Source organism: Salvelinus alpinus, chromosome 2 (genome assembly GCF_045679555.1).
Source record: "Salvelinus alpinus chromosome 2, SLU_Salpinus.1, whole genome shotgun sequence".
NCBI lineage: Eukaryota > Metazoa > Chordata > Actinopteri > Salmoniformes > Salmonidae > Salvelinus > Salvelinus alpinus.
The window spans coordinates 46,323,764-46,351,181 of NC_092087.1; the positions used below are offsets into that span (position 1 = coordinate 46,323,764).

At 43.5% G+C, this 27,418-nt stretch overlaps 31 non-coding genes across 31 annotated transcripts; 21 read left to right on the plus strand and 10 right to left on the minus strand.

Moving 5' to 3' along the window:
• Positions 1 to 1,836: 1,836 nt before the first annotated feature.
• trnaw-cca (transfer RNA tryptophan (anticodon CCA)) lies at positions 1,837 to 1,908 on the plus strand. Its single transcript has one exon. It is a non-coding gene; the product is annotated as a tRNA-Trp (tRNA).
• A 911-nt stretch (positions 1,909 to 2,819) lies between these two features.
• On the minus strand, positions 2,820 to 2,892 carry trnak-uuu (transfer RNA lysine (anticodon UUU)). The gene has a single exon. It is a non-coding gene; the product is annotated as a tRNA-Lys (tRNA).
• Positions 2,893 to 4,240: 1,348 nt separating this feature from the next.
• trnaw-cca (transfer RNA tryptophan (anticodon CCA)) lies at positions 4,241 to 4,312 on the plus strand. Its single transcript has one exon. It is a non-coding gene; the product is annotated as a tRNA-Trp (tRNA).
• A 1,133-nt stretch (positions 4,313 to 5,445) lies between these two features.
• On the plus strand, positions 5,446 to 5,517 carry trnaw-cca (transfer RNA tryptophan (anticodon CCA)). Its single transcript has one exon. It is a non-coding gene; the product is annotated as a tRNA-Trp (tRNA).
• Positions 5,518 to 5,892: 375 nt separating this feature from the next.
• On the minus strand, positions 5,893 to 5,965 carry trnak-uuu (transfer RNA lysine (anticodon UUU)). The gene has a single exon. It is a non-coding gene; the product is annotated as a tRNA-Lys (tRNA).
• Positions 5,966 to 6,649: 684 nt separating this feature from the next.
• On the plus strand, positions 6,650 to 6,721 carry trnaw-cca (transfer RNA tryptophan (anticodon CCA)). Its single transcript has one exon. It is a non-coding gene; the product is annotated as a tRNA-Trp (tRNA).
• Positions 6,722 to 7,317: 596 nt separating this feature from the next.
• On the plus strand, positions 7,318 to 7,389 carry trnaw-cca (transfer RNA tryptophan (anticodon CCA)). The gene has a single exon. It is a non-coding gene; the product is annotated as a tRNA-Trp (tRNA).
• A 911-nt stretch (positions 7,390 to 8,300) lies between these two features.
• Positions 8,301 to 8,373, minus strand: trnak-uuu (transfer RNA lysine (anticodon UUU)). The gene has a single exon. It is a non-coding gene; the product is annotated as a tRNA-Lys (tRNA).
• Positions 8,374 to 8,521: 148 nt separating this feature from the next.
• Positions 8,522 to 8,593, plus strand: trnaw-cca (transfer RNA tryptophan (anticodon CCA)). Its single transcript has one exon. It is a non-coding gene; the product is annotated as a tRNA-Trp (tRNA).
• A 1,579-nt stretch (positions 8,594 to 10,172) lies between these two features.
• trnak-uuu (transfer RNA lysine (anticodon UUU)) lies at positions 10,173 to 10,245 on the minus strand. The gene has a single exon. It is a non-coding gene; the product is annotated as a tRNA-Lys (tRNA).
• Positions 10,246 to 10,393: 148 nt separating this feature from the next.
• trnaw-cca (transfer RNA tryptophan (anticodon CCA)) lies at positions 10,394 to 10,465 on the plus strand. The gene has a single exon. It is a non-coding gene; the product is annotated as a tRNA-Trp (tRNA).
• Positions 10,466 to 10,840: 375 nt separating this feature from the next.
• Positions 10,841 to 10,913, minus strand: trnak-uuu (transfer RNA lysine (anticodon UUU)). Its single transcript has one exon. It is a non-coding gene; the product is annotated as a tRNA-Lys (tRNA).
• A 148-nt stretch (positions 10,914 to 11,061) lies between these two features.
• Positions 11,062 to 11,133, plus strand: trnaw-cca (transfer RNA tryptophan (anticodon CCA)). Its single transcript has one exon. It is a non-coding gene; the product is annotated as a tRNA-Trp (tRNA).
• A 911-nt stretch (positions 11,134 to 12,044) lies between these two features.
• On the minus strand, positions 12,045 to 12,117 carry trnak-uuu (transfer RNA lysine (anticodon UUU)). Its single transcript has one exon. It is a non-coding gene; the product is annotated as a tRNA-Lys (tRNA).
• Positions 12,118 to 12,265: 148 nt separating this feature from the next.
• trnaw-cca (transfer RNA tryptophan (anticodon CCA)) lies at positions 12,266 to 12,337 on the plus strand. Its single transcript has one exon. It is a non-coding gene; the product is annotated as a tRNA-Trp (tRNA).
• Positions 12,338 to 12,800: 463 nt separating this feature from the next.
• trnaw-cca (transfer RNA tryptophan (anticodon CCA)) lies at positions 12,801 to 12,872 on the plus strand. Its single transcript has one exon. It is a non-coding gene; the product is annotated as a tRNA-Trp (tRNA).
• Positions 12,873 to 13,247: 375 nt separating this feature from the next.
• Positions 13,248 to 13,320, minus strand: trnak-uuu (transfer RNA lysine (anticodon UUU)). Its single transcript has one exon. It is a non-coding gene; the product is annotated as a tRNA-Lys (tRNA).
• Positions 13,321 to 13,915: 595 nt separating this feature from the next.
• trnak-uuu (transfer RNA lysine (anticodon UUU)) lies at positions 13,916 to 13,988 on the minus strand. The gene has a single exon. It is a non-coding gene; the product is annotated as a tRNA-Lys (tRNA).
• Positions 13,989 to 14,672: 684 nt separating this feature from the next.
• Positions 14,673 to 14,744, plus strand: trnaw-cca (transfer RNA tryptophan (anticodon CCA)). Its single transcript has one exon. It is a non-coding gene; the product is annotated as a tRNA-Trp (tRNA).
• Positions 14,745 to 15,787: 1,043 nt separating this feature from the next.
• Positions 15,788 to 15,860, minus strand: trnak-uuu (transfer RNA lysine (anticodon UUU)). Its single transcript has one exon. It is a non-coding gene; the product is annotated as a tRNA-Lys (tRNA).
• Positions 15,861 to 16,008: 148 nt separating this feature from the next.
• trnaw-cca (transfer RNA tryptophan (anticodon CCA)) lies at positions 16,009 to 16,080 on the plus strand. The gene has a single exon. It is a non-coding gene; the product is annotated as a tRNA-Trp (tRNA).
• Positions 16,081 to 16,991: 911 nt separating this feature from the next.
• Positions 16,992 to 17,064, minus strand: trnak-uuu (transfer RNA lysine (anticodon UUU)). The gene has a single exon. It is a non-coding gene; the product is annotated as a tRNA-Lys (tRNA).
• Positions 17,065 to 17,212: 148 nt separating this feature from the next.
• trnaw-cca (transfer RNA tryptophan (anticodon CCA)) lies at positions 17,213 to 17,284 on the plus strand. Its single transcript has one exon. It is a non-coding gene; the product is annotated as a tRNA-Trp (tRNA).
• A 3,004-nt stretch (positions 17,285 to 20,288) lies between these two features.
• trnaw-cca (transfer RNA tryptophan (anticodon CCA)) lies at positions 20,289 to 20,360 on the plus strand. The gene has a single exon. It is a non-coding gene; the product is annotated as a tRNA-Trp (tRNA).
• A 596-nt stretch (positions 20,361 to 20,956) lies between these two features.
• trnaw-cca (transfer RNA tryptophan (anticodon CCA)) lies at positions 20,957 to 21,028 on the plus strand. The gene has a single exon. It is a non-coding gene; the product is annotated as a tRNA-Trp (tRNA).
• A 596-nt stretch (positions 21,029 to 21,624) lies between these two features.
• On the plus strand, positions 21,625 to 21,696 carry trnaw-cca (transfer RNA tryptophan (anticodon CCA)). Its single transcript has one exon. It is a non-coding gene; the product is annotated as a tRNA-Trp (tRNA).
• Positions 21,697 to 22,292: 596 nt separating this feature from the next.
• Positions 22,293 to 22,364, plus strand: trnaw-cca (transfer RNA tryptophan (anticodon CCA)). The gene has a single exon. It is a non-coding gene; the product is annotated as a tRNA-Trp (tRNA).
• Positions 22,365 to 23,495: 1,131 nt separating this feature from the next.
• Positions 23,496 to 23,567, plus strand: trnaw-cca (transfer RNA tryptophan (anticodon CCA)). Its single transcript has one exon. It is a non-coding gene; the product is annotated as a tRNA-Trp (tRNA).
• A 596-nt stretch (positions 23,568 to 24,163) lies between these two features.
• trnaw-cca (transfer RNA tryptophan (anticodon CCA)) lies at positions 24,164 to 24,235 on the plus strand. The gene has a single exon. It is a non-coding gene; the product is annotated as a tRNA-Trp (tRNA).
• A 1,131-nt stretch (positions 24,236 to 25,366) lies between these two features.
• On the plus strand, positions 25,367 to 25,438 carry trnaw-cca (transfer RNA tryptophan (anticodon CCA)). Its single transcript has one exon. It is a non-coding gene; the product is annotated as a tRNA-Trp (tRNA).
• Positions 25,439 to 27,104: 1,666 nt separating this feature from the next.
• trnaw-cca (transfer RNA tryptophan (anticodon CCA)) lies at positions 27,105 to 27,176 on the plus strand. The gene has a single exon. It is a non-coding gene; the product is annotated as a tRNA-Trp (tRNA).
• Positions 27,177 to 27,418: the final 242 nt, after the last annotated feature.

Consider the following 27,418-nt stretch of genomic DNA (forward strand, 5'->3'; position numbering starts at 1 on the left):
AGATCAGAAGGTTGCGTCTTCAAATCACGTCGTGGTCAGAATTCTGATGTGTGCAATCTCTGCCTTTACACAGCGAAGTCAATGAATCAGCACAAGTACCAATGTGGCTTTACAGTTCAAATGTTGCTAAACAACGACCAATCCGATGATGCTTTAGATGACAGTCGTCTCTCACAAAAGCATGGCACACTGCAAATTCCTAAATCAGATGATGCTGTGTGATTGACAGACTTAAATCAGTCTTCAAACAGGGAGTTTAAACCTGGAGGTTCAGATTAAAAATCCTAAAGTTTTCAGACTAAACTGTTTTGGCTATGGGATTGTAATTGTCCACAGGTGAACATGTCATGGAATGTGACAGAAATTGCAATTATAGAAATACTTTGCAGTGTGCCATGCACGTCAGATCATACATTTCCCCAGAGACACAGGCCGTCATTCCAAATGATACAGTCAACGAAATCTGAACTAGGCATCCCCCCTATAGATGCGATTCTTCCAAGACCTCGTGGCGCAACGGTAGCGCGTCTGACTTCAGATCAGAAGGTTGCGTGTTCAAATCACGTCGTGGTCAGAATTTTTATGTGTGCAATCTCTGCCTTTACACAGCGAAGTCAATGAATCAGCACAAGTACCAATGTGGCTTTACAGTTCAAATGTTGCTAAACAACGACCAATCCGATGATGCTTTAGATGACAGTCGTCTCTCACAAAAGCATGGCACACTGCAAATTCCTAAATCAAATGATGCTGTGTGATTGAAATACTTAAATCAGTCTTCAAACAGGGAGTTTAAACCTGGAGGTTCAGATTAAAAATCCTAAAGTTTTCAGACTAAGCTGTTTTGGCTATGGGATTGTATTGTCCACAGGTGAACATGTCATGGAAAGTGACAGAAATTGCAATTATAGAAAGACTTGCTTCTGATGGAAGGTGAACATTAAAAGAACACCCGAACAGGGACTTGAACCCTGGACCCTCAGATTAAAAGTCTGATGCTCTACCGACTGAGCTACCCAGGCTCCGCATGTAATTGTTTTCATACACCTAACCTGCCGGGCAGATGCACGTCAGATCGTACATTTCACCAGAGACACAGGCCTTCATTCCAAATGATACAGTCAACGAAATCTGAACTAGGCATCCCCCCGTAGATGCAATTCTTCCAAGACCTCGTGGCGCAACGGTAGCGCGTCTGACTTCAGATCAGAAGGTTGCGTGTTCAAATCACGTCGTGGTCAGAATTTTTATGTGTGCAATCTCTGCCTTTACACAGCGAAGTCAATGAATCAGCACAAGTACCAATGTGGCTTTACAGTTCAAATGTTGCTAAACAACGACCAATCCGATGATGCTTTAGATGACAGTCGTCTCTCACAAAAGCATGGCACACTGCAAATTCCTAAATCAAATGATGCTGTGCGATTGAAATACTTAAATCAGTCTTCAAACAGGGAGTTTAAACCTGGAGGTTCAGATTAAAAATCCTAAAGTTTTCAGACTAAGCTGTTTTGGCTATGGGATTGTATTGTCCACAGGTGAACATGTCATGGAAAGTGACAGAAATTGCAATTATAGAAAGACTTGCTTCTGATGGAAGGTGAACATTAAAAGAACACCCGAACAGGGACTTGAACCCTGGACCCTCAGATTAAAAGTCTGATGCTCTACCGACTGAGCTACCCAGGCTCCGCATATAATTGTTTTCATACACCTAACCTGCCGGGCAGATGCACGTCAGATCGTACATTTCACCAGAGACACAGGCCTTCATTCCAAATGATACAGTCAACGAAATCTGAACTAGGCATCCCCCCGTAGATGCAATTCTTCCAAGACCTCGTGGCGCAACGGTAGCGCGTCTGACTCCAGATCAGAAGGTTGCGTGTTCAAATCACGTCGTGGTCAGAATTCTGATGTGTGCAATCTCTGCCTTTACACAGCGAAGTCAATGAATCAGCACAAGTACCAATGTGGCTTTACAGTTCAAATGTTGCTAAACAACGACCAATCCGATGACGCTTTAGATGACAGTCGTCTCTCACAAAAGCATGGCACACTGCAAATTCCTAAATCAGATGATGCTGTGTGATTGACAGACTTAAATCAGTCTTCAAACAGGGAGTTTAAACCTGGAGGTTCAGATTAAAAATCCTAAAGTTTTCAGACTAAACTGTTTTGGCTATGGGATTGTAATTGTCCACAGGTGAACATGTCATGGAATGTGACAGAAATTGCAATTATAGAAATACTTTGCAGTGTGCCATGCACGTCAGATCGTACATTTCCCCAGAGACACAGGCCGTCATTCCAAATGATACAGTCAACGAAATCTGAACTAGGCATCCCCCCTATAGATGCGATTCTTCCAAGACCTCGTGGCGCAACGGTAGCGCGTCTGACGCCAGATCAGAAGGTTGCGTGTTCAAATCACGTCGTGGTCAGAATTTTTATGTGTGCAATCACTGCCTTTACACAGCGAAGTCAATGAATGAGCACAAGTACCAATGTGGCTTTACAGTTCAAATGTTGCTAAACAACGACCAATCCGATGATGCTTTAGATGACAGTCGTCTCTCACAAAAGCATGGCACACTGCAAATTCCTAAATCAAATGATGCTGTGTGATTGACAGACTTAAATGAGTCTTCAAACAGGGAGTTTAAACCTGGAGGTTCAGATTAAAAATCCTAAAGTTTTCAGACTAAGCTGTTTTGGCTATGGGATTGTATTGTCCACAGGTGAACATGTCATGGAAAGTGACAGAAATTGCAATTATAGAAAGACTTGCTTCTGATGGAAGGTGAACATTAAAAGAACGCCCGAACAGGGACTTGAACCCTGGACCCTCAGATTAAAAGTCTGATGCTCTACCGACTGAGCTATCCAGGCTCTGCATGTAATTGTTTTCATACACCTAACCTGCCGGGCAGATGCACGTCAGATCGTACATTTCACCAGAGACACAGGCCTTCATTCCAAATGATACAGTAAACGAAATCTGAACTAGGCATCCCCCCCGTAGATGCAATTCTTCCAAGACCTCGTGGCGCAACGGCGTCTGACTCCAGATCAGAAGGTTGCGTGTTCAAATCACGTCATGGTCAGAATTCTGATGTGTGCAATCTCTGCCATTACACAGCGAAGTCAATGAATCAGCACAAGTACCAATGTGGCTTTACAGTTCAAATGTTGCTAAACAACGACCAATCCGATGATGCTTTAGATGACAGTCGTCTCTCACAAAAGCATGGCACACTGCAAATTCCTAAATCAGATGATGCTGTGTGATTGACAGACTTAAATCAGTCTTCAAACAGGGAGTTTAAACCTGGAGGTTCAGATTAAAAATCCTAAAGTTTTCAGACTAAACTGTTTTGGCTATGGGATTGTAATTGTCCACAGGTGAACATGTCATGGAATGTGACAGAAATTGCAATTATAGAAAGACTTTGCAGTGTGCCATGCACGTCAGATCGTACATTTCCCCAGAGACACAGGCAGTCATTCCAAATGATACAGTCCGCGAAATCTGAACTAGGCATCCCCCCCATAGATGCGATTCTTCCAAGACCTCGTGACGCAACGGTAGCGCGTCTGACTCCAGATGAGAAGGTTGCGTGTTCAAATCACGTAGTGGTCAGAATTTTTATGTGTGCAATCTCTGCCTTTACACAGCGAAGTCAATGAATCAGCACAAGTACCAATGTGGCTTTACAGTTCAAATGTTGCTAAACAACGACCAATCCGATGATGCTTTAGATGACAGTCGTCTCTCACAAAAGCATGGCACACTGCAAATTCCTAAATCAGATGATGCTGTGTGATTGACAGACTTAAATCAGTCTTCAAACAGGGAGTTTAAACCTGGAGGTTCAGATTAAAAATCCTAAAGTTTTCAGACTAAACTGTTTTGGCTATGGGATTGTAATTGTCCACAGGTGAACATGTCATGGAATGTGACAGAAATTGCAATTATAGAAAGACTTGCTTCTGATGGAAGGTGAACATTAAAAGAACACCCAAACAGGGACTTGAACCCTGTACCCTCAGATTAAAAGTCTGATGCTCTACCGACTGAGCTATCCAGGCTCTGCATGTAATTGTTTTCATACACCTAACCTGCCGGGCAGAAGCACGTCAGATCGTACATTTCACCAGAGACACAGGCTTTCATTCCAAATGATACAGTCAACGAAATCTGAACTAGGCATCCTCCCCGTAGATGAAATTCTTCCAAGACCTCGTGGCGCAACGGTAGCGCGTCTGACTCCAGATCAGAAGGTTGCGTGTTCAAATCACGTCGTGGTCAGAATTTTTATGTGTGCAATCTCTGCCTTTACACAGCGAAGTCAATGAATCAGCACAAGTACCAATGTGGCTTTACAGTTCAAATGTTGCTAAACAACGACCAATCCGATGATGCTTTAGATGACAGTCGTCTCTCACAAAAGCATGGCACACTGCAAATTCCTAAATCAAATGATGCTGTGTGATTGACAGACTTAAATCAGTCTTCAAACAGGGAGTTTAAACCTGGAGGTTCAGATTAAAAATCCTAAAGTTTTCAGACTAAACTGTTTTGGCTATGGGATTGTAATTGTCCACAGGTGAACATGTCATGAAATGTGACAGAAATTGCAATTATAGAAAGACTTTGCAGTGTGCCATGCACGTCAGATCGTACATTTCCCCAGAGACACAGGCAGTCATTCCAAATGATACAGTCCGCGAAATCTGAACTAGGCATCCCCCCCATAGATGCGATTCTTCCAAGACCTCGTGACGCAACGGTAGCGCGTCTGACTCCAGATGAGAAGGTTGCGTGTTCAAATCACGTAGTGGTCAGAATTTTTATGTGTGCAATCTCTGCCTTTACACAGCGAAGTCAATGAATCAGCACAAGTACCAATGTGGCTTTACAGTTCAAATGTTGCTAAACAACGACCAATCCGATGATGCTTTAGATGACAGTCGTCTCTCACAAAAGCATGGCACACTGCAAATTCCTAAATCAGATGATGCTGTGTGATTGACAGACTTAAATCAGTCTTCAAACAGGGAGTTTAAACCTGGAGGTTCAGATTAAAAATCCTAAAGTTTTCAGACTAAACTGTTTTGGCTATGGGATTGTAATTGTCCACAGGTGAACATGTCATGGAATGTGACAGAAATTGCAATTATAGAAAGACTTGCTTCTGATGGAAGGTGAACATTAAAAGAACACCCAAACAGGGACTTGAACCCTGTACCCTCAGATTAAAAGTCTGATGCTCTACCGACTGAGCTAACCAGGCTCTGCATGTAATTGTTTTCATACACCTAACCTGCCGGGCAGAAGCACGTCAGATCGTACATTTCACCAGAGACACAGGCTTTCATTCCAAATGATACAGTCAACGAAATCTGAACTAGGCATCCTCCCCGTAGATGCAATTCTTCCTAGACCTCGTGGCGCAACGGTAGCGCGTCTGACTCCAGATCAGAAGGTTGCGTGTTCAAATCACGTCGTGGTCAGAATTTTTATGTGTGCAATCTCTGCCTTTACACAGCGAAGTCAATGAATCAGCACAAGTACCAATGTGGCTTTACAGTTCAAATGTTGCTAAACAACGACCAATCCGATGATGCTTTAGATGACAGTCGTCTCTCACAAAAGCATGGCACACTGCAAATTCCTAAATCAAATGATGCTGTGTGATTGACAGACTTAAATCAGTCTTCAAACAGGGAGTTTAAACCTGGAGGTTCAGATTAAAAATCCTAAAGTTTTCAGACTAAGCTGTTTTGGCTATGGGATTGTATTGTCCACAGGTGAACATGTCATGGCAAGTGACAGAAATTGCAATTATAGAAAGACTTGCTTCTGATGGAAGGTGAACATTAAAAGAACACCCGAACAGGGACTTGAACCCTGGACCCTCAGATTAAAAGTCTGATGCTCTACCGACTGAGCTATCCAGGCTCTGCATGTAATTGTTTTCATACACCTAACCTGCCGGGCAGATGCACGTCAGATCGTACATTTCACCAGAGACACAGGCCTTCATTCCAAATGATACAGTCAACGAAATCTGAACTAGGCATCCCCCCCGTAGATGCAATTCTTCCAAGACCTCGTGGGGCAACGGTAGCGCGTCTGACTCCAGATCAGAAGGTTGCGTGTTCAAATCACGTCGTGGTCAGAATTTTTATGTGTGCAATCTCTGCCTTTACACAGCGAAGTCAATGAATCAGCACAAGTACCAATGTGGCTTTACAGTTCAAATGTTGCTAAACAACGACCAATCCGATGATGCTTTAGATGACAGTCGTCTCTCACAAAAGCATGGCACACTGCAAATTCCTAAATCAGATGATGCTGTGTGATTGACAGACTTAAATCAGTCTTCAAACAGGGAGTTTAAACCTGGAAGTTCAGATTAAAAATCCTAAAGTTTTCAGACTAAACTGTTTTGGCTATGGGATTGTAATTGTCCACAGGTGAACATGTCATGGAATGTGACAGAAATTGCAATTATAGAAAGACTTTGCAGTGTGCCATGCACGTCAGATCGTACATTTACCCAGAGACACAGGCCGTCATTCCAAATGATACAGTCCGCGAAATCTGAACTAGGCATCCCCCCCATAGATGCGATTCTTCCAAGACCTCGTGGCGCAACGGTAGCGCGTCTGACTCCAGATCAGAAGGTTGCGTGTTCAAATCACGTCGTGGTCAGAATTTTGATGTGTGCAATCTCTGCCTTTACACAGCGAAGTCAGTGAATCAGCACAAGTACCAATGTGGCTTTACAGTTCAAATGCTGCTAAACAACGACCAATCCGATGATGCTTTAGATGACAGTCGTCTCTCACAAAAGCATGGCACACTGCAAATTCCTAAATCAAATGATGCTGTGTGATTGACAGACTTAAATCAGTCTTCAAACAGGGAGTTTAAACCTGGAGGTTCAGATTAAAAATCCTAAAGTTTTCAGTCTAAGCTGTTTTGGCTATGGGATTGTATTGTCCACAGGTGAACATGTCATGGCAAGTGACAGAAATTGCAATTATAGAAAGACTTGCTTCTGATGGAAGGTGAACATTAAAAGAACGCCCGAACAGGGACTTGAACCCTGGACCCTCAGATTAAAAGTCTGATGCTCTACCGACTGAGCTATCCAGCCTCTGCATGTAATTGTTTTCATACACCTAACCTGCCGGGCAGATGCACGTCAGATCGTACATTTCACCAGAGACACAGGCCTTCATTCCAAATGATACAGTCAACGAAATCTGAACTAGGCATCCTCCCCGTAGATGCAATTCTTCCAAGACCTCGTGGCGCAACGGTAGCGCGTCTGACTCCAGATCAGAAGGTTGCGTGTTCAAATCACGTCGTGGTCAGAATTTTGATGTGTGCAATCTCTGCCTTTACACAGCGAAGTCAATGAATCAGCACAAGTACCAATGTGGCTTTACAGTTCAAATGTTGCTAAACAACGACCAATCCGATGATGCTTTAGATGACAGTCGTCTCTCACAAAAGCATGGCACACTGCAAATTCCTAAATCAGATGATGCTGTGTGATTGACAGACTTAAATCAGTCTTCAAACAGGGAGTTTAAACCTGGAGGTTCAGATTAAAAATCCTAAAGTTTTCAGACTAAACTGTTTTGGCTATGGGATTGTAATTGTCCACAGGTGAACATGTCATGGAATGTGACAGAAATTGCAATTATAGAAAGACTTTGCAGTGTGCCATGCACGTCAGATCGTACATTTCCCCAGAGACACAGGCCGTCATTCCAAATGATACAGTCCGCGAAATCTGAACTAGGCATCCCCCCCATAGATGCGATTCTTCCAAGCCCTCGTGGCGCAACGGTAGCGCGTCTGACTCCAGATCAGAAGGTTGCGTGTTCAAATCACGTCGTGGTCAGAATTTTGATGTGTGCAATCTCTGCCTTTACACAGCGAAGTCAATGAATCAGCACAAGTACCAATGTGGCTTTACAGTTCAAATGTTGCTAAACAACGACCAATCCGATGATGCTTTAGATGACAGTCGTCTCTCACAAAAGCATGGCACACTGCAAATTCCTAAATCAAATGATGCTGTGTGATTGACAGACTTAAATCAGTCTTCAAACAGGGAGTTTAAACCTGGAGGTTCAGATTAAAAATCCTAAAGTTTTCAGACAAAGCTGTTTTGGCTATGGGATTGTATTGTCCACAGGTGAACATGTCATGGCAAGTGACAGAAATTGCAATTATAGAAAGACTTGCTTCTGATGGAAGGTGAACATTAAATGAACGCCCGAACAGGGACTTGAACCCTGGACCCTCAGATTAAAAGTCTGATGCTCTACCGACTGAGCTATCCAGGCTCTGCATGTAATTGTTTTCATACACCTAACCTGCCGGGCAGATGCACGTCAGATCGTACATTTCACCAGAGACACAGGCCTTCATTCCAAATGATACAGTCAACGAAATCTGAACTAGGCATCCTCCCAGTAGATGCAATTCTTCCAAGACCTCGTGGCGCAACGGTAGCGCGTCTGACTCCAGATCAGAAGGTTGCGTGTTCAAATCACGTCGTGGTCAGAATTTTGATGTGTGCAATCTCTGCCTTTACACAGCGAAGTCAATGAATCAGCACAAGTACCAATGTGGCTTTACAGTTCAAATGTTGCTAAACAACGACCAATCCGATGATGCTTTAGATGACAGTCGTCTCTCACAAAAGCATGGCACACTGCAAATTCCTAAATCAAATGATGCTGTGTGATTGACAGACTTAAATCAGTCTTCAAACAGGGAGTTTAAACCTGGAGGTTCAGATTAAAAATCCTAAAGTTTTCAGACTAAGCTGTTTTGGCTATGGGATTGTATTGTCCACAGGTGAACATGTCATGGAAAGTGACAGAAATTGCAATTATAGAAAGACTTGCTTCTGATGGAAGGTGAACATTAAAAGAACGCCTGAACAGGGACTTGAACCCTGGACCCTCAGATTAAAAGTCTGGTGCTCTACCGACTGAGCTATCCAGGCTCTGCATGTAATTGTTTTCATACACCTAACCTGCCGGGCAGATGCACGTCAGATCGTACATTTCACCAGAGACACAGGCCTTCATTCCAAATGATACAGTCAACGAAATCTGAACTAGGCATCCCCCCCGTAGATGCAATTCTTCCAAGACCTCGTGGCGCAACGGTAGCGCGTCTGACTCCAGATCAGAAGGTTGCGTGTTCCAATCACGTCGTGGTCAGAATTTTGATGTGTGCAATCTCTGCCTTTACACAGCGAAGTCAATGAATCAGCACAAGTACCAATGTGGCTTTACAGTTCAAATGTTGCTAAACAACGACCAATCCGATGATGCTTTAGATGACAGTCGTCTCTCACAAAAGCATGGCACACTGCAAATTCCTAAATCAGATGATGCTGTGTGATTGACAGACTTAAATCAGTCTTCAAACAGGGAGTTTAAACCTGGAGGTTCAGATTAAAAATCCTAAAGTTTTCAGACTAAACTGTTTTGGCTATGGGATTGTAATTGTCCACAGGTGAACATGTCATGGAATGTGACAGAAATTGCAATTATAGAAAGACTTTGCAGTGTGCCATGCACGTCAGATCGTACATTTCCCCAGAGACACAGGCCGTCATTCCAAATGATACAGTCCGCGAAATCTGAACTAGGCATCCCCCCCATAGATGCGATTCTTCCAAGCCCTCGTGGCGCAACGGTAGCGCGTCTGACTCCAGATCAGAAGGTTGCGTGTTCAAATCACGTCGTGGTCAGAATTTTGATGTGTGCAATCTCTGCCTTTACACAGCGAAGTCAATGAATCAGCACAAGTACCAATGTGGCTTTACAGTTCAAATGTTGCTAAACAACGACCAATCCGATGATGCTTTAGATGACAGTCGTCTCTCACAAAAGCATGGCACACTGCAAATTCCTAAATCAAATGATGCTGTGTGATTGACAGACTTAAATCAGTCTTCAAACAGGGAGTTTAAACCTGGAGGTTCAGATTAAAAATCCTAAAGTTTTCAGACTAAGCTGTTTTGGCTATGGGATTGTATTGTCCACAGGTGAACATGTCATGGCAAGTGACAGAAATTGCAATTATAGAAAGACTTGCTTCTGATGGAAGGTGAACATTAAATGAACGCCCGAACAGGGACTTGAACCCTGGACCCTCAGATTAAAAGTCTGATGCTCTACCGACTGAGCTATCCAGGCTCTGCATGTAATTGTTTTCATACACCTAACCTGCCGGGCAGATGCACGTCAGATCGTACATTTCACCAGAGACACAGGCCTTCATTCCAAATGATACAGTCAACGAAATCTGAACTAGGCATCCTCCCAGTAGATGCAATTCTTCCAAGACCTCGTGGCGCAACGGTAGCGCGTCTGACTCCAGATCAGAAGGTTGCGTGTTCAAATCACGTCGTGGTCAGAATTTTGATGTGTGCAATCTCTGCCTTTACACAGCGAAGTCAATGAATCAGCACAAGTACCAATGTGGCTTTACAGTTCAAATGTTGCTAAACAACGACCAATCCGATGATGCTTTAGATGACAGTCGTCTCTCACAAAAGCATGGCACACTGCAAATTCCTAAATCAAATGATGCTGTGTGATTGACAGACTTAAATCAGTCTTCAAACAGGGAGTTTAAACCTGGAGGTTCAGATTAAAAATCCTAAAGTTTTCAGACTAAGCTGTTTTGGCTATGGGATTGTATTGTCCACAGGTGAACATGTCATGGAAAGTGACAGAAATTGCAATTATAGAAAGACTTGCTTCTGATGGAAGGTGAACATTAAAAGAACGCCTGAACAGGGACTTGAACCCTGGACCCTCAGATTAAAAGTCTGATGCTCTACCGACTGAGCTATCCAGGCTCTGCATGTAATTGTTTTCATACACCTAACCTGCCGGGCAGATGCACGTCAGATCGTACATTTCACCAGAGACACAGGCCTTCATTCCAAATGATACAGTCAACGAAATCTGAACTAGGCATCCCCCCCGTAGATGCAATTCTTCCAAGACCTCGTGGCGCAACGGTAGCGCGTCTGACTCCAGATCAGAAGGTTGCGTGTTCAAATCACGTCGTGGTCAGAATTTTGATGTGTGCAATCTCTGCCTTTACACAGCGAAGTCAATGAATCAGCACAAGTACCAATGTGGCTTTACAGTTCAAATGTTGCTAAACAACGACCAATCCGATGATGCTTTAGATGACAGTCGTCTCTCACAAAAGCATGGCACACTGCAAATTCCTAAATCAGATGATGCTGTGTGATTGACAGACTTAAATCAGTCTTCAAACAGGGAGTTTAAACCTGGAGGTTCAGATTAAAAATCCTAAAGTTTTCAGACTAAACTGTTTTGGCTATGGGATTGTAATTGTCCACAGGTGAACATGTCATGGAATGTGACAGAAATTGCAATTATAGAAAGACTTTGCAGTGTGCCATGCACGTCAGATCGTACATTTCCCCAGAGACACAGGCCGTCATTCCAAATGATACAGTCCGCGAAATCTGAACTAGGCATCCCCCCCATAGATGCGATTCTTCCAAGACCTCGTGGTGCAACGGTAGCGCGTCTGACTCCAGATCAGAAGGTTGCGTGTTCAAATCACGTCGTGGTCAGAATTCTGATGTGTGCAATCTCTGCCTTTACACAGCGAAGTCAATGAATCAGCACAAGTACCAATGTGGCTTTACAGTTCAAATGTTGCTAAACAACGACCAATCCGATGATGCTTTAGATGACAGTCGTCTCTCACAAAAGCATGGCACACTGCAAATTCCTAAATCAAATGATGCTGTGTGATTGACAGACTTAAATCAGTCTTCAAACAGGGAGTTTAAACCTGGAGGTTCAGATTAAAAATCCTAAAGTTTTCAGACTAAGCTGTTTTGGCTATGGGATTGTATTGTCCACAGGTGAACATGTCATGGAAAGTGACAGAAATTGCAATTATAGAAAGACTTGCTTCTGATGGAAGGTGAACATTAAATGAACGCCCGAACAGGGACTTGAACCCTGGACCCTCAGATTAAAAGTCTGATGCTCTACCGACTGAGCTATCCAGGCTCTGCATGTAATTGTTTTCATACACCTAACCTGCCGGGCAGATGCACGTCAGATCGTACATTTCACCAGAGACACAGGCCTTCATTCCAAATGATACAGTCAACGAAATCTGAACTAGGCATCCCCCCCGTAGATGCAATTCTTCCAAGACCTCGTGGCGCAACGGTAGCGCGTCTGACTCCAGATCAGAAGGTTGCGTGTTCAAATCACGTCGTGGTCAGAATTTTTATGTGTGCAATCTCTGCCTTTACACAGCGAAGTCAATGAATCAGCACAAGTACCAATGTGGCTTTACAGTTCAAATGTTGCTAAACAACGACCAATCCGATGATGCTTTAGATGACAGTCGTCTCTCACAAAAGCATGGCACACTGCAAATTCCTAAATCAGATGATGCTGTGTGATTGACAGACTTAAATCAGTCTTCAAACAGGGAGTTTAAACCTGGAGGTTCAGATTAAAAATCCTAAAGTTTTCAGACTAAACTGTTTTGGCTATGGGATTGTAATTGTCCACAGGTGAACATGTCATGGAATGTGACAGAAATTGCAATTATAGAAAGACTTTGCAGTGTGCCATGCACGTCAGATCGTACATTTCCCCAGAGACACAGGCCGTCATTCCAAATGATACAGTCCGCGAAATCTGAACTAGGCACCCCCCCATAGATGCGATTCTTCCAAGACCTCGTGGCGCAATGGTAGCGCGTCTGACTCCAGATCAGAAGGTTGCGTGTTCAAATCACGTCGTGGTCAGAAATTTGATGTGTGCAATCTCTGCCTTTACACAGCGAAGTCAATGAATCAGCACAAGTACCAATGTGGCTTTACAGTTCAAATGTTGCTAAACAACGACCAATCCGATGATGCTTTAGATGACAGTCGTCTCTCACAAAAGCATGGCACACTGCAAATTCCTAAATCAAATGATGCTGTGTGATTGACAGACTTAAATCAGTCTTCAAACAGGGAGTTTAAACCTGGAGGTTCAGATTAAAAATCCTAAAGTTTTCAGACTAAGCTGTTTTGGCTATGGGATTGTATTGTCCACAGGTGAACATGTCATGGAAAGTGACAGAAATTGCAATTATAGAAAGACTTGCTTCTGATGGAAGGTGAACATTAAAAGAACACCCGAACAGGGACTTGAACCCTGGACCCTCAGATTAAAAGTCTGATGCTCTACCGACTGAGCTATCCAGGCTCTGCATGTAATTGTTTTCATACACCTAACCTGCCGGGCAGATGCACGTCAGATCGTACATTTCCCCAGAGACACAGGCCGTCATTCCAAATGATACAGTCCGCGAAATCTGAACTAGGCATCCTCCCCGTAGATGCAATTCTTCCAAGACCTCGTGGCTCAACGGTAGCGCGTCTGACTCCAGATCAGAAGGTTGCGTGTTCAAATCACGTTGTGGTCAGAATTTTGATGTGTGCAATCTCTGCCTTTACACAGCGAAGTCAATGAATCAGCACAAGTACCAATGTGGCTTTACAGTTCAAATGTTGCTAAACAACGACCAATCCGATGATGCTTTAGATGACAGTCGTCTCTCACAAAAGCATGGCACACTGCAAATTCCTAAATCAAATGATGCTGTGTGATTGACAGACTTAAATCAGTCTTCAAACAGGGAGTTTAAACCTGGAGGTTCAGATTAAAAATCCTAAAGTTTTCAGACTAAGCTGTTTTGGCTATGGGATTGTATTGTCCACAGGTGAACATGTCATGGAAAGTGACAGAAATTGCAATTATAGAAAGACTTGCTTCTGATGGAAGGTGAACATTAAAAGAACGCCCGAACAGGGACTTGAACCCTGGACCCTCAGATTAAAAGTCTGATGCTCTACCGACTGAGCTATCCAGGCTCTGCATGTAATTGTTTTCATACACCTAACCTGCCGGGCAGATGCACGTCAGATCGTACATTTCACCAGAGACACAGGCCTTCATTCCAAATGATACAGTCAACGAAATCTGAACTAGGCATCCTCCCCGTAGATGCAATTCTTCCAAGACCTCGTGGCGCAACGGTAGTGCGTCTGACTCCAGATCAGAAGGTTGCGTGTTCAAATCACGTCGTGGTAAGAATTTTTATGTGTGCAATCTCTGCCTTTACACAGCGAAGTCAATGAATCAGCACAAGTACCAATGTGGCTTTACAGTTCAAATGTTGCTAAACAACGACCAATCCGATGATGCTTTAGATGACAGTCGTCTCTCACAAAAGCATGGCACACTGCAAATTCCTAAATCAGATGATGCTGTGTGATTGACAGACTTAAATCAGTCTTCAAACAGGGAGTTTAAACCTGGAGGTTCAGATTAAAAATCCTAAAGTTTTCAGACTAAACTGTTTTGGCTATGGGATTGTAATTGTCCACAGGTGAACATGTCATGGAATGTGACAGAAATTGCAATTATAGAAAGACTTTGCAGTGTGCCATGCACGTCAGATCGTACATTTCCCCAGAGACACAGGCCGTCATTCCAAATGATACAGTCCGCGAAATCTGAACTAGGCATCACCCCCGTAGATGCGATTCTTCCAAGACCTCGTGGCGCAACGGTAGCGCGTCTGACTCCAGATCAGAAGGTTGCGTGTTCAAATCACGTCGTGGTCAGAATTTTGATGTGTGCAATCTCTGCCTTTACACAGCGAAGTCAATGAATCAGCACAAGTACCAATGTGGCTTTACAGTTCAAATGTTGCTAAACAACGACCAATCCGATGATGCTTTAGATGACAGTCGTCTCTCACAAAAGCATGGCACACTGCAAATTCCTAAATCAAATGATGCTGTGTGATTGACAGACTTAAATCAGTCTTCAAACAGGGAGTTTAAACCTGGAGGTTCGGATTAAAAATCCTAAAGTTTTCAGACTAAGCTGTTTTGGCTATGGGATTGTATTGTCCACAGGTGAACATGTCATGGAAAGTGACAGAAATTGCAATTATAGAAAGACTTGCTTCTGATGGAAGGTGAACATTAATAGAACGCCCGAACAGGGACTTGAACCCTGGACCCTCAGATTAAAAGTCTGATGCTCTACCGACTGAGCTATCCAGGATCTGCATGTAATTGTTTTCATACACCTAACCTGCCGGGCAGATGCACGTCAGATCGTACATTTCACCAGAGACACAGGCCTTCATTCCAAATGATACAGTCAACGAAATCTGAACTAGGCATCCCCCCCGTAGATGCAATTCTTCCAAGACCTCGTGGCGCAACGGTAGCGCGTCTGACTCCAGATCAGAAGGTTGCGTGTTCAAATCACGTTGTGGTCAGAATTTTTATGTGTGCAATCTCTGCCTTTACACAGCGAAGTCAATGAATCAGCACAAGTACCAATGTGGCTTTACAGTTCAAATGTTGCTAAACAACGACCAATCCGATGATGCTTTAGATGACAGTCGTCTCTCACAAAAGCATGGCACACTGCAAATTCCTAAATCAGATGATGCTGTGTGATTGACAGACTTAAATCAGTCTTCAAACAGGGAGTTTAAACCTGGAGGTTCAGATTAAAAATCCTAAAGTTTTCAGACTAAGCTGTTTTGGCTATGGGATTGTATTGTCCACAGATGAACATGTCATGGAAAGTGACAGAAATTGCAATTATAGAAAGACTTGCTTCTGATGGAAGGTGAACATTAAAAGAACGCCCGAACAGGGACTTGAACCCTGGACCCTCAGATTAAAAGTCTGATGCTCTACCGACTGAGCTATCCAGGCTCTGCATGTAATTGTTTTCATACACCTAACCTGCCGGGCAGATGCACGTCAGATCGTACATTTCACCAGAGACACAGGCCTTCATTCCAAATGATACAGTCAACGAAATCTGAACTAGGCATCCCCCCCGTAGATGCAATTATTCCAAGACCTCGTGGCGCAACGGTAGCGCGTCTGACTCCAGATCAGAAGGTTGCGTGTTCAAATCACGTCGTGGTCAGAATTTTTATGTGTGCAATCTCTGCCTTTACACAGCGAAGTCAATGAATCAGCACAAGTACCAATGTGGCTTTACAGTTCAAATGTTGCTAAACAACGACCAATCCGATGATGCTTTAGATGACAGTCGTCTCTCACAAAAGCATGGCACACTGCAAATTCCTAAATCAGATGATGCTGTGTGATTGACAGACTTAAATCAGTCTTCAAACAGGGAGTTTAAACCTGGAGGTTCAGATTAAAAATCCTAAAGTTTTCAGACTAAACTGTTTTGGCTATGGGATTGTAATTGTCCACAGGTGAACATGTCATGGAATGTGACAGAAATTGCAATTATAGAAAGACTTTGCAGTGTGCCATGCACGTCAGATCGTACATTTCCCCAGAGACACAGGCCGTCATTCCAAATGATACAGTCCGCGAAATCTGAACTAGGCATCCCCCCCGTAGATGCGATTCTTCCAAGACCTCGTGGCGCAACGGTAGCGCGTCTGACTCCAGATCAGAAGGTTGCGTGTTCAAATCGCATCGTGGTCAGAATTTTGATGTGTGCAATCTCTGCCTTTACACAGCGAAGTCAATGAATCAGCACAAGTACCAATGTGGCTTTACAGTTCAAATGTTGCTAAACAACGACCAATCCGATGATGCTTTAGATGACAGTCGTCTCTCACAAAAGCATGGCACACTGCAAATTCCTAAATCAAATGATGCTGTGTGATTGACAGACTTAAATCAGTCTTCAAACAGGGAGTTTAAACCTGGAGGTTCGGATTAAAAATCCTAAAGTTTTCAGACTAAGCTGTTTTGGCTATGGGATTGTATTGTCCACAGGTGAACATGTCATGGAAAGTGACAGAAATTGCAATTATAGAAAGACTTGCTTCTGATGGAAGGTGAACATTAAAAGAACGCCCGAACAGGGACTTGAACCCTGGACCCTCAGATTAAAAGTCTGATGCTCTACCGACTGAGCTATCCAGGCTCTGCATGTAATTGTTTTCATACACCTAACCTGCCGGGCAGATGCACGTCAGATCGTACATTTCACCAGAGACACAGGCCTTCATTCCAAATGATACAGTCAACGAAATCTGAACTAGGCATCCCCCCGGTAGATGCAATTCTTCCAAGACCTCGTGGCGCAACGGTAGCGCGTCTGACTCCAGATCAGAAGGTTGCGTGTTCAAATCACGTCGTGGTCAGAATTCTGATGTGTGCAATCTCTGCCTTTACACAGCGAAGTCAATGAATCAGCACAAGTACCAATGTGGCTTTACAGTTCAAATGTTGCTAAACAACGACCAATCCGATGATGCTTTAGATGACAGTCGTCTCTCACAAAAGCATGGCACACTGCAAATTCCTAAATCAGATGATGCTGTGTGATTGACAGACTTAAATCAGTCTTCAAACAGGGAGTTTAAACCTGGAGGTTCAGATTAAAAATCCTAAAGTTTTCAGACTAAGCTGTTTTGGCTATGGGATTGTATTGTCCACAGGTGAACATGTCATGGAAAGTGACAAAAATTGCAATTATAGAAAGACTTGCTTCTGATGGAAGGTGAACATTAAAAGAACGCCCGAACAGGGACTTGAACCTTGGACCCTCAGATTAAAAGTCTGATGCTCTACCGACTGAGCTATCCAGGCTCTGCATGTAATTGTTTTCATACACCTAACCTGCCGGGCAGATGCACGTCAGATCGTACATTTCACCAGAGACACAGGCCTTCATTCCAAATGATACAGTCAACGAAATCTGAACTAGGCATCCCCCCCGTAGATGCAATTCTTCCAAGACCTCGTGGCGCAACGGTAGCGTGTCTGACTCCAGATCAGAAGGTTGCGTGTTCAAATCACGTCGTGGTCAGAATTTTTATGTGTGCAATCTCTGCCTTTACACAGCGAAGTCAATGAATCAGCACAAGTACCAATGTGGCTTTACAGTTCAAATGTTGCTAAACAACGACCAATCCGATGATGCTTTAGATGACAGTCGTCTCTCACAAAAGCATGGCACACTGCAAATTCCTAAATCAGATGATGCTGTGTGATTGACAGACTTAAATCAGTCTTCAAACAGGGAGTTTAAACCTGGAGGTTCAGATTAAAAATCCTAAAGTTTTCAGACTAAACTGTTTTGGCTATGGGATTGTAATTGTCCACAGGTGAACATGTCATGGAATGTGACAGAAATTGCAATTATAGAAAGACTTTGCAGTGTGCCATGCACGTCAGATCGTACATTTCCCCAGAGACACAGGCCGTCATTCCAAATGATACAGTCCGCGAAATCTGAACTAGGCATCCCCCCCATAGATGCGATTCTTCCAAGACCTCGTGCCGCAACGGTAGCGCGTCTGACTCCAGATCAGAAGGTTGCGTGTTCAAATCACGTCGTGGTCAGAATTTTGATGTGTGCAATCTCTGCCTTTACACAGCGAAGTCAATGAATCAGCACAAGTACCAATGTGGCTTTACAGTTCAAATGTTGCTAAACAACGACCAATCCGATGATGCTTTAGATGACAGTCGTCTCTCACAAAAGCATGGCACACTGCAAATTCCTAAATCAAATGATGCTGTGTGATTGACAGACTTAAATCAGTCTTCAAACAGGGAGTTTAAACCTGGAGGTTCAGATTAAAAAACCAAAAGTTTTCAGACTAAGCTGTTTTGGCTATGGGATTGTATTGTCCACAGGTGAACATGTCATGGAAAGTGACAGAAATTGCAATTATAGAAAGACTTGCTTCTGATGGAAGGTGAACATTAAAAGAACGCCCGAACAGGGACTTGAACCCTGGACCCTCAGATTAAAAGTCTGATGCTCTACCGACTGAGCTATCCTGGCTCTGCATGTAATTGTTTTCATACACCTAACCTGCCGGGCAGATGCACGTCAGATCGTACATTTCACCAGAGACACAGGCCTTCATTCCAAATGATACAGTCAACGAAATCTGAACTAGGCATCCCCCCCGTAGATGCAATTCTTCCAAGACTTCGTGGTGCAACGGTAGAGCGTCTGACTCCAGATCTGAAGGTTGCGTGTTCAAATCACGTCGTGGTCAGAATTTTGATGTGTGCAATCTCTGCCTTTACACAGCGAAGTCAATGAATCAGCACAAGTACCAATGTGGCTTTACAGTTCAAATGTTGCTAAACAACGACCAATCCGATGATGCTTTAGATGACAGTCGTCTCTCACAAAAGCATGGCACACTGCAAATTCCTAAATCAGATGATGCTGTGTGATTGACAGACTTAAATCAGTCTTCAAACAGGGAGTTTAAACCTGGAGGTTCAGATTAAAAATCCTAAAGTTTTCAGACTAAACTGTTTTGGCTATGGGATTGTAATTGTCCACAGGTGAACATGTCATGGAATGTGACAGAAATTGCAATTATAGAAAGACTTTGCAGTGTGCCATGCACGTCAGATCGTACATTTCCCCAGAGACACAGGCCGTCATTCCAAATGATACAGTCCGCGAAATATGAACTAGGCATCCCCCCCATAGATGCGATTCTTCCAACACCTCGTGGCGCAACGGTAGCGCGTCTGACTCCAGATCAGAAGGTTGCGTGTTCAAATCACGTCGTGGTCAGAATTTTGATGTGTGCAATCTCTGCCTTTACACAGCGAAGTCAATGAATCAGCACAAGTACCAATGTGGCTTTACAGTTCAAATGTTGCTAAACAACGACCAATCCGATGATGCTTTAGATGACAGTCGTCTCTCACAAAAGCATGGCACACTGCAAATTCCTAAATCAAATGATGCTGTGTGATTGACAGACTTAAATCAGTCTTCAAACAGGGAGTTTAAACCTGGAGGTTCAGATTAAAAATCCTAAAGTTTTCAGACTAAACTGTTTTGGCTATGGGATTGTATTGTCCACAGGTGAACATGTCATGGAAAGTGACAGAAATTGCAATTATAGAAAGACTTGCTTCTGATGGAAGGTGAACATTAAAAGAACGCCCGAACAGGGACTTGAACCCTGGACCCTCAGATTAAAAGTCTGATGCTCTACCGACTGAGCTATCCTGGCTCTGCATGTAATTGTTTTCATACACCTAACCTGCCGGGCAGATGCACGTCAGATCGTACATTTCACCAGAGACACAGGCCGTCATTTCAAATGATACAGTCCGCGAAATCTGAACTAGGCATCCCCCCCATAGAGGCGATTCTTCCAAGACCTCGTGGCGCAACGGTAGCGCGTCTGACTCCAGATCAGAAGGTTGCGTGTTCAAATCACGTCGTGGTCAGAATTTTTATGTGTGCAATCTCTGCCTTCACACAGCGAAGTCAATGAATCAGCACAAGTACCAATGTGGCTTTACAGTTCAAATGTTGCTAAACAACAACCAATCCGATGATGCTTTAGATGACAGTCGTCTCTCACAAAAGCATGGCACACTGCAAATTCCTAAATCAAATGATGCTGTGTGATTGACAGAATTAAATCAGTCTTCAAACAGGGAGTTTAAACCTGGAGGTTCAGATTAAAAATCCTAAAGTTTTCAGACTAAGCTGTTTTGGCTATGGGATTGTATTGTCCACAGGTGAACATGTCATGGAAAGTGACAGAAATTGCAATTATAGAAAGACTTGCTTCTGATGGAAGGTGAACATTAAAAGAACGCCCGAACAGGGACTTGAACCCTGGACCCTCAGATTAAAAGTCTGATGCTCTACCGACTGAGCTATCCTGGCTCTGCATGTAATTGTTTTCATACACCTAACCTGCCGGGCAGATGCACGTCAGATCGTACATTTCACCAGAGACACAGGCCTTCATTCCAAATGATACAGTCAACGAAATCTGAACTAGGCATCCCCCCCATAGAGGCAATTCTTCCAAGACCTCGTGGCGCAACGGTAGCGCGTCTGACTCCAGATCAGAAGGTTGCGTGTTCAAATCACGTCGTGGTCAGAATTTTGATGTGTGCAATCTCTGCCTTTACACAGCGAAGTCAATGAATCAGCACAAGTACCAATGTGGCTTTACAGTTCAAATGTTGCTAAACAACGACCAATCCGATGATGCTTTAGATGACAGTCGTCTCTCACAAAAGCATGGCACACTGCAAATTCCTAAATCAAATGATGCTGTGTGATTGACAGACTTAAATCAGTCTTCAAACAGGGAGTTTAAACCTGGAGGTTCAGATTAAAAATCCTAAAGTTTTCAGACTAAACTGTTTTGGCTATGGGATTGTATTGTCCACAGGTGAACATGTCATGGAAAGTGACAGAAATTGCAATTATAGAAAGACTTGCTTCTGATGGAAGGTGAACATTAAAAGAACGCCCGAACAGGGACTTGAACCCTGGACCCTCAGATTAAAAGTCTGATGCTCTACCGACTGAGCTATCCTGGCTCTGCATGTAATTGTTTTCATACACCTAACCTGCCGGGCAGATGCACGTCAGATCGTACATTTCACCAGAGACACAGGCCGTCATTTCAAATGATACAGTCCGCGAAATCTGAACTAGGCATCCCCCCCATAGAGGCGATTCTTCCAAGACCTCGTGGCGCAACGGTAGCGCGTCTGACTCCAGATCAGAAGGTTGCGTGTTCAAATCACGTCGTGGTCAGAATTTTTATGTGTGCAATCTCTGCCTTCACACAGCGAAGTCAATGAATCAGCACAAGTACCAATGTGGCTTTACAGTTCAAATGTTGCTAAACAACAACCAATCCGATGATGCTTTAGATGACAGTCGTCTCTCACAAAAGCATGGCACACTGCAAATTCCTAAATCAAATGATGCTGTGTGATTGACAGAATTAAATCAGTCTTCAAACAGGGAGTTTAAACCTGGAGGTTCAGATTAAAAATCCTAAAGTTTTCAGACTAAGCTGTTTTGGCTATGGGATTGTATTGTCCACAGGTGAACATGTCATGGAAAGTGACAGAAATTGCAATTATAGAAAGACTTGCTTCTGATGGAAGGTGAACATTAAAAGAACGCCCGAACAGGGACTTGAACCCTGGACCCTCAGATTAAAAGTCTGATGCTCTACCGACTGAGCTATCCTGGCTCTGCATGTAATTGTTTTCATACACCTAACCTGCCGGGCAGATGCACGTCAGATCGTACATTTCACCAGAGACACAGGCCTTCATTCCAAATGATACAGTCAACGAAATCTGAACTAGGCATCCCCCCCATAGAGGCAATTCTTCCAAGACCTCGTGGCGCAACGGTAGCGCGTCTGACTCCAGATCAGAAGGTTGCGTGTTCAAATCACGTCGTGGTCAGAATTTTGATGTGTGCAATCTCTGCCTTCACACAGCGAAGTCAATGAATCAGCACAAGTACCAATGTGGCTTTACAGTTCAAATGTTGCTAAACAACGACCAATCCGATGATGCTTTAGATGACAGTCGTCTCTCACAAAAGCATGGCACACTGCAAATTCCTAAATCAAATGATGCTGTGTGATTGACAGACTTAAATCAGTCTTCAAACAGGGAGTTTAAACCTGGAGGTTCAGATTAAAAATCCTAAAGTTTTCAGACTAAGCTGTTTTGGCTATGGGATTGTATTGTCCACAGGTGAACATGTCATGGAAAGTGACAGAAATTGCAATTATAGAAAGACTTGCTTCTGATGGAAGGTGAACATTAAAAGAACGCCCAAACAGGGACTTGAACCCTGGACCCTCAGATTAAAAGTCTGATGCTCTACCGACTGAGCTATCCTGGCTCTGCATGTAATTGTTTTCATACACCTAACCTGCCGGGCAGATGCACGTCAGATCGTACATTTCACCAGAGACACAGGCCTTCATTCCAAATGATACAGTCAACGAAATCTGAACTAGGCATCCCCCAGTAGATGCAATTCTTCCAAGACTTCGTGGCGCAACGGTAGCGCGTCTGACTCCAGATCAGAAGGTTGCGTGTTCAAATCACGTCGTGGTCAGAATTTTGATGTGTGCAATCTCTGCCTTCACACAGCGAAGTCAATGAATCAGCACAAGTACCAATGTGGCTTTACAGTTCAAATGTTGCTAAACAACGACCAATCCGATGATGCTTTAGATGATAGTCGTCTCTCACAAAAGCAATGCACACTGCAAATTCCTAAATCAGATGATGCTGTGTGATTGACAGACTTAAATCAGTCTTCAAACAGGGAGTTTAAACCTGGAGGTTCAGATTATAAATCCTAAAGTTTTCAGACTAAACTGTTTTGGCTATGGGATTGTAATTGTCCACAGGTGAACATGTCATGGAATGTGACAGAAATTGCAATTATAGAAAGACTTTGCAGTGTGCCATGCACGTCAGATCGTACATTTCCCCAGAGACACAGGCCGTCATTCCAAATGATACAGTCCGCGAAACCTGAACTAGGCATCCCCCCCATAGAGGCGTTTCTTCCAAGACCTCGTGGCGCAACGGTAGCGCGTCTGACTCCAGATCAGAAGGTTGCGTGTTCAAATCACGTCGTGGTCAGAATTTTTAAGTGTGCAATCTCTGCCTTTACACAGCGAAGTCAATGAATCAGCACAAGTACCAATGTGGCTTTACAGTTCAAATGTTGCTAAACAACGACCAATCCGATGATGCTTTAGATGACAGTCGTCTCTCACAAAAGCATGGCACACTGCAAATTCCTAAATCAAATGATGCTGTGTGATTGACAGACTTAAATCAGTCTTCAAACAGGGAGTTTAAACCTGGAGGTTCAGATTAAAAATCCTAAAGTTTTCAGACTAAGCTGTTTTGGCTATGGGATTGTATTGTCCACAGGTGAACATGTCATGGAAAGTGACAGAAATTGCAATTATAGAAAGACTTGCTTCTGATGGAAGGTGAACATTAAAAGAACGCCCGAACAGGGACTTGAACCCTGGACCCTCAGATTAAAAGTCTGATGCTCTACCGACTGAGCTATCCTGGCTCTGCATGTAATTGTTTTCATACACCTAACCTGCCGGGCAGATGCACGTCAGATCGTACATTTCACCAGAGACACAGGCCTTCATTCCAAATGATACAGTCAACGAAATCTGAACTAGGCATCCCCCCCATAGAGGCGATTCTTCCAAGACCTCGTGGCGCAACGGTAGCGCGTCTGACTCCAGATCAGAAGGTTGCGTGTTCAAATCACGTCGTGGTCAGAATTTTGATGTGTGCAATCTCTGCCTTCACACAGCGAAGTCAATGAATCAGCACAAGTACCAATGTGGCTTTACAGTTCAAATGTTGCTAAACAACGACCAATCCGATGATGCTTTAGATGACAGTCGTCTCTCACAAAAGCATGGCACACTGCAAATTCCTAAATCAAATGATGCTGTGTGATTGACAGACTTAAATCAGTCTTCAAACAGGGAGTTTAAACCTGGAGGTTCAGATTAAAAATCCTAAAGTTTTCAGACTAAGCTGTTTTGGCTATGGGATTGTATTGTCCACAGGTGAACATGTCATGGAAAGTGACAGAAATTGCAATTATAGAAAGACTTGCTTCTGATGGAAGGTGAACATTAAAAGAACGCCCGAACAGGGACTTGAACCCTGGACCCTCAGATTAAAAGTCTGATGCTCTACCGACTGAGCTATCCTGGCTCTGCATGTAATTGTTTTCATACACCTAACCTGCCGGGCAGATGCACGTCAGATCGTACATTTCACCAGAGACACAGGCCGTCATTCCAAATGATACAGTCCGCGAAATCTGAACTAGGCATCCCCCCCATAGATGCGATTCTTCCAAGACCTCGTGGCGCAACGGTAGCGCGTGTGACTCCAGATCAGAAGGTTGCGTGTTCAAATCACGTCGTGGTCAGAATTTTAATGTGTGCAATCTCTGCCTTTACACAGCGAAGTCAATGAATCAGCACAAGTACCAATGTGGCTTTACAGTTCAAATGTTGCTAAACAACGACCAATCCGATGATGCTTTAGATGACAGTCGTCTCTCACAAAAGCATGGCACACTGCAAATTCCTAAATCAAATGATGCTGTGTGATTGACAGACTTAAATCAGTCTTCAAACAGGGAGTTTAAACCTGGAGGTTCAGATTAAAAATCCTAAAGTTTTCAGACTAAGCTGTTTTGGCTATGGGATTGTATTGTCCACAGGTGAACATGTCATGGAAAGTGACAGAAATTGTAATTATAGAAAGACTTTGCAGTGTGCCATGCACGTCAGATCGTACATTTCCCCAGAGACACAGGCCGTCATTCCAAATGATACAGTCCGCGAAATCTGAACTAGGCATCCCCCCCATAGATGCGATTCTTCCAAGACCTCGTGGCGCAACGGTAGCGCGTCTGACTCCAGATCAGAAGGTTGCGTGTTCAAATCACGTCGTGGTCAGAATTTTAATGTGTGCAATCTCTGCCTTTACACAGCGAAGTCAATGAATCAGCACAAGTACCAATGTGGCTTTACAGTTCAAATGTTGCTAAACAACGACCAATCCGATGATGCTTTAGATTACAGTCGTCTCTCACAAAAGCATGGCACACTGCAAATTCCTAAATCAAATGATGCTGTGTGATTGACAGACTTAAATCAGTCTTCAAACAGGGAGTTTAAACCTGGAGGTTCAGATTAAAAATCCTAAAGTTTTCAGACTAAGCTGTTTTGGCTATGGGATTGTATTGTCCACAGGTGAACATGTCATGGAAAGTGACAGAAATTGCAATTATAGAAAGACTTGCTTCTGATGGAAGGTGAACATTAAAAGAACGCCCGAACAGGGACTTGAACCCTGGACCCTCAGATTAAAAGTCTGATGCTCTACCGACTGAGCTATCCTGGCTCTGCATGTAATTGTTTTCATACACCTAACCTGCCGGGCAGATGCACGTCAGATCGTACATTTCACCAGAGACACAGGCCTTCATTCCAAATGATACAGTCAACGAAATCTGAACTAGGCATCCCCCCGTAGATGCAATTCTTCCAAGACTTCGTGGCGCAACGGTAGCGCGTCTGACTCCAGATCAGAAGGTTGCGTGTTAAAATCACGTCGTGGTCAGAATTTTTATGTGTGCAATCTCTGCCTTCACACAGCGAAGTCAATGAATCAGCACAAGTACCAATGTGGCTTTAAAGTTCAAATGTTGCTAAACAACGACCAATCCGATGATGCTTTAGATGATAGTCGTCTCTCACAAAAGCATGGCACACTGCAAATTCCTAAATCAGATGATGCTGTGTGATTGACAGACTTAAATCAGTCTTCAAACAGGGAGTTTAAACCTGGAGGTTCAGATTAAAAATCCTAAAGTTTTCAGACTAAACTGTTTTGGCTATGGGATTGTAATTGTCCACAGGTGAACATGTCATGGAATGTGACAGAAATTGCAATTATAGAAAGACTTTGCAGTGTGCCATGCACGTCAGATCGTACATTTCCCCAGAGACACAGGCCGTCATTCCAAATGATACAGTCCGCGAAATCTGAACTAGGCATCCCCCCCATAGATGCGATTCTTCCAAGACCTCGTGGCGCAACGGTAGCGCGTGTGACTCCAGATCAGAAGGTTGCGTGTTCAAATCACGTCGTGGTCAGAATTTTAATGTGTGCAATCTCTGCCTTTACACAGCGAAGTCAATGAATCAGCACAAGTACCAATGTGGCTTTACAGTTCAAATGTTGCTAAACAACGACCAATCCGATGATGCTTTAGATGACAGTCGTCTCTCACAAAAGCATGGCACACTGCAAATTCCTAAATCAAATGATGCTGTGTGATTGACAGACTTAAATCAGTCTTCAAACAGGGAGTTTAAACCTGGAGGTTCAGATTAAAAATCCTAAAGTTTTCAGACTAAGCTGTTTTGGCTATGGGATTGTATTGTCCACAGGTGAACATGTCATGGAAAGTGACAGAAATTGCAATTATAGAAAGACTTTGCAGTGTGCCATGCACGTCAGATCGTACATTTCCCCAGAGACACAGGCCGTCATTCCAAATGATACAGTCCGCGAAATCTGAACTAGGCATCCCCCCCATAGATGCGATTCTTCCAAGACCTCGTGGCGCAACGGTAGCGCGTCTGACTCCAGATCAGAAGGTTGCGTGTTCAAATCACGTCGTGGTCAGAATTTTAATGTGTGCAATCTCTGCCTTTACACAGCGAAGTCAATGAATCAGCACAAGTACCAATGTGGCTTTACAGTTCAAATGTTGCTAAACAACGACCAATCCGATGATGCTTTAGATTACAGTCGTCTCTCACAAAAGCATGGCACACTGCAAATTCCTAAATCAAATGATGCTGTGTGATTGACAGACTTAAATCAGTCTTCAAACAGGGAGTTTAAACCTGGAGGTTCAGATTAAA